General features: G+C 39.8%; 1 protein-coding gene across 8 annotated transcripts in view; it reads left to right on the forward strand.

The window, feature by feature from the left end:
• The window catches only part of LOC106883162 (clavesin-2), a 123,838-nt gene that overhangs the window by 47,146 nt on the left and 71,692 nt on the right, over positions 1 to 5,000 (forward strand). The gene's annotated exons all lie outside the window — the stretch shown is intronic.

Consider the following 5,000-nt stretch of genomic DNA (forward strand, 5'->3'; position numbering starts at 1 on the left):
ACAGTTATTCAGTACAATCCATTCCTGGAACAGGAGTTGGGGTGCGGATTCAAATTCTTAGAAGTTTCAAATTCGTTTGTTTCTTTGAACAAGGTGTGTGTGTGTGTGTGTGAGTGCTTTTGCTTGTGTATGTGTGTTTGTATATGTATGTACATATGTGTGTGTCAGTCTGTGTGTGTGTGTGAGTTCTTTTGCTTGTGTATGTGTGTTTGTATATGTATATGTATGTACATATGTGTGTCAGTGTATGTATGTGTGTGTGTGAGGTAGGCTTGGGTGGAGGTCATTGAGTAGAAGTGGTGGAGACAGTGGAAGTGGTGGACTGAGTGGTGGTAGTGGAATTGAGTGGAGGTGATTGAGTGGATGCAGTGGTGACCTGAGTGGTAGCGTTGGGCTTGAATGGCGGTAGTGGCACCTAAATAAGACAGAGGACACAAATGGAGAGAATGAGTTTGAGTGGAGTAAGTGCGCATGAATAGTAGGCCTGAGTGTAGGTGGTGAGCATAAGGTGCAGAGGAACAGGGGCCATTAGAGTTGAACAACAACAACAATACCAGGCACAGCTGCTCTCCATTCGGTGGATATTTTTATTTGACTTCTGAACAAATTCTTTGATGACATTTTTTTTTTTCAATTTTGAATTTCAATTCTAATACAATTTTAATTATTTTATTTTATTCTATTCTATTCTATTTTCAGCTGTTTTGTTTTGTTTTGTTTTCCAATGAAGCTTGTATAAATTATTAACTCGATCATAAATCAATTCACAAATCATAAATTAGTGCATATGGCACCGCAATTAATGCATATATTGCACAGCTTTAATTAGATCTCTTTGCACCACATTGTGCAATAGTTGCATTTGTGCAACAGTCACATATCTCTGTTATGTTGGTGCATATAACAACAACAACAACAACAAAGCAACAATTACAACAACAACAGCAGCAGCAGAGGGAACTTGTGTGTGATGGAAATAGCAGCCAAATCTTCCTTAGCTCACAGCTTAGAGTCTTCGAGAGAAATGACTTGTTTGATACCATTGTCTTAGAATAACAATTACTACCACCACCAGCACCACCACCACCAGCATCATCACCGCCACCATAGCAACAACCATCATCATCAGCAGCAGCATCACCATCGTCATTACCACTGTCACAACAGCCTACTTGTGGAATTAATGTGCAAGCGGTTGAGCACTCCATAGACACGTGTACCCTTAGAATAGTTCTGAGGGAGATTCAGCGCGACACAGAATGCTACAAGGCGGGCCCTTTGAAATACAGGTACCACCCATTCTTGCCAGCTGAGTGGACTGGAGCAACGGGAAATAAAGGGTCTTGCCCAAGGACACAACATGCTGCCAGGGATCAAATTCACGATCTATTTGATCATAAGCCAAGTACCATTAACCACTAGGCCACATGCCTTCACTGACGTCACATGGTAGTGGTATACAGAAGTGGTATCATTTGATTCCAATATTCCATGAATATTGGAATCAAATGAAAAAGAAGGCAGCGAGCTGGCAGAGATGTTGGTACACTGGGTGAAATGCTTAGCAGTATTTCATTTACAGTTCTTTATTTAAGAGATGAGGAATTATGTACATTATTTACATTATTTACATTTGACAGATATTTGTCCTCATCTTGTTTGTTGTTAAAACAACGTTTCGGCTGATATACCCCACAGCCTTCTTCAGGTGTCTTGGGGAAATTTCGAACCTGGGTTCTCATTCCTAAGGTATTTTGCAATGTTATTATTATTATTATTCAGTAGTTTTATTTTTATAACGTGCTTTCACTTCACTACCGAGCGCAGCTCTGTGTGCCTTGGGTATGTGCTGGGGTTTGCTGTGATGCTCTTATGATTACTGTATTGAAAGTGTTTTGCGTAGGATGTGTGCAGTACCCAGTAGTGCATTTTATTATTATTATTATTATTATTATTGTTATTGTTCAGGTCACTGCTTGGAATTGAACTCGCTATCTTGGGGTTAGTAGCCCGCGCTCTTAACCACTACGCCATATACCCGTGTAGGTATTTCATCTGTCTTTAGGTTCTGAGATCAAATTCTGCCAAAGTCGACTTTGCCTTTCATCATTTTGGGGGTTGATAAATTAAGTACCAGTTGCGTACTGAGGTCGATCTAATCGACTGAACCTCTCCCCCAAAATTTCAGGCCTTGTGCCTATAGTAGAAAAGAATATTCCATGAAAACATGTCTGGCCATGAAGAACTGTTACCTTGCTTAGAAACGGGTGAGGGCTGGTGACCACAGGGTCAGTCTCCAGCCGTAGAATATCTGCCTTGGCAAATTCCAACTGACCCATGGAGAAGTGGACGTTAGAATTATGATGATGATTGTGATGGTGATGGTGATTTCGGTTATATTTTTGGTTAGGTTTTACGTTTCCAATTTTCATGACACTAAAAAATGAAAACATTGTTGCAATATTGCAAGTGAGAGGCGTCAGTCGTCTCAAACCAATTTTTATTATTTCTTAAAGAGTGTAGAGAATTTATTTCTGTCTTTTGTAGCAAAAGAAATATTTCCTCTCTCTCTCCCTCCTTCTCTCTCTCTCTCTCTCTCTCCACTTATTATTATTGATTTTAATGGTATTTAAGAACGATATCTAAAATAGATTAATTTGTATTAATTGGACTGCCAAGATGGTGGCGAAGACGCAAAACCAAAAAACAGAAAACAAAAGACAAAAAAAACCCAGAAAAATAAAAAGATATTAAAAAAAAACACGGAATTATTTAAAAACAAACAAAAATTTAGAAAATAAGAGTAGAAAAAAACCTCAACAAACAAACAAACAAAAAAGAAACGGAACAGGACGTAAAGGAGAAAACTGAAAATCAAATAACGGCTTGTGATTAAATTATTAAAACAAATTTAACATCTAATATGGAGAAGCTGTGTTGAGAAACTCTAAGCAGCTTTCTCTCCTTATTTTTTTATTTTCATTTTTATTTTTTCTTCTTGTTTTTAGTCTCTTTCCCCTCCTCCTCTCTCTCTTCTCTGTCTTTTTCTCTCTTTTCTTTCTCTCTTTCTCAAGGTCTGTCTATCTGTCTGTCTGTCTATCTACTGTGTCTATCTTTCTCTTTTTTACCCTTTCTCTCCTCCTCAGTTTGTCTGCCTATTTCACTCTCTCTCTCTCTCTCTATTCTACCCCTCTCTCTCTTCTCTCTCTCTCTTCTCTCTCTCTCTTCTCTCTCTCTCTTTCTCTCTATTCTACCCCTCTCTCTCTTCTCTCTCTCTCTTTCTCTCTATTCTACCCCTCTCTCTCTTCTCTCTCTCTTTCTCTTTCTCTCTTTCTCTTGGTCTGTCTGTCTGTCTATCTACTGTGTCTATCTTTCTCTTTTCTACCCTTTCTCTCCTCCTCAGTTTGTCTGCCTATTTCAGTCTCTCTCTCTCTATTCTCCACACACACACACTCTCTCTCTCTCACTTCTCCCTCTCTCTCTGTCTACTTCAATTTCTCTCTTTATATCACTCTTTATTCTCCACTCTCCCCCTCTTTCTGCCTGCATCTACTTCTGTACCTCCGTTTATATCCCTCTCTATTCTCCCCTCTGTCTCTCAGTCTATCTACTTCAGTGTCTTTGTTTATTTCTCTCTATATTCTCCACTCTCTCTCCATCTCTTAGTCTATCTACTTCAGCAACTCTGTTTATCTCTCTCTCTCTCTATTTTCCACTCTCTTTCTCCCCCTCTCTCTAGTCCTCTTTCTATATTTTTTACTTCCTTCTCTATAGATATCATCCTGTCTTTCAGTCAATCATTATCTACTTCTCCATCTCTGTTTATATATCACTCTCTCTTTCTACACACACACACACACACACACACACACACTCTCTCTCTCTCTCTCTCTTTCTACACACACACACACTCTCTCCCTCTTTCTGCATTCTCTCTCACTCTCTCTCTGTTTTTCCTCTCTTTATGTGTCTGCCTGTCTCTTTTTATACTCTTCCTTTCACTCTTTCTTTCATTGTACATTCCACCTCACTTTCCTCACTTTTTCTAAGTGTGTTTCTCCCCCCACCTCTGCTATACTCCCTTTCTCTCTCTCTCCATCTCTCAACACCCCTCTCTCTCTCTACATCCAACCTACCTGTAACCCCCCACTGTCTTTGAGAATATCCCCACTACCCCCATCTCACCAACTCCTCTTTTCCCAGAATTATTCCTACATGACATCTCCAACCAAAATTCATTTCCCTACATGCAGACCCCTCCCTCCCTTGCACTTAACCCAGACCTTCTCCCTTCAACCCCCTCCTCACTGTCTCTCTACCTCTCTCTCTCACTCCTTTTGTCTCTCTTTCTCTCTCTCCCTCTACACCTCTCTCTTTCTCCCTTCTCTGTAAACCCATCCTTTCTTCTCCGCTCTCTCTTTCTCTCCATAGCCAAGCCTGTCTTTAAGTAATTAAGGCTATAAAACCAATTAAATTAATTACAGTTAATTCTTATCTGTCTCCACCATTATTATCATTAAAACTTCCCCCCACCACCAGTCCGCCTGCTTTCCATCACCACCCCCGCCTTACACCTCATCATTCTCCCTACCACCATCACCACCACCTCTCTTCACTCACACACAAACAAACCCCTAATCATATTTGTAATATTAAACCCTTAAACTCCCTAATCACATCTGGTACCTGACAAGCAAATTGGAATTTTTTTTCTCTTTCTCTGCTTTTATGAGTTGTGCTGCCTTTGTATGTGTGTGTATGTGATGTGTGAATGTGTGTGCATGTGAGCATTTGTGTGTGTGTAAATGTGTTCATGTGTATGCGAGTGTGTGTATGTGTGCTTATGAGTTTTGTCCCATATATGTGTATGCATGTGTATATGTGAACATGTGTATATATATGTGTATGCTCATATGTGCATATGCATATGTATATCTGTATGTGTGTGTGCATATATGTATATGCATGCATCTGCATATGTGTGTATGTGTATCTGTGAG

The sequence above is a fragment of the Octopus bimaculoides genome, chromosome 25 (assembly GCF_046866305.1).
Source record: "Octopus bimaculoides isolate indiv1 chromosome 25, ASM4686630v1, whole genome shotgun sequence".
Classification (NCBI taxonomy): domain Eukaryota; kingdom Metazoa; phylum Mollusca; class Cephalopoda; order Octopoda; family Octopodidae; genus Octopus; species Octopus bimaculoides.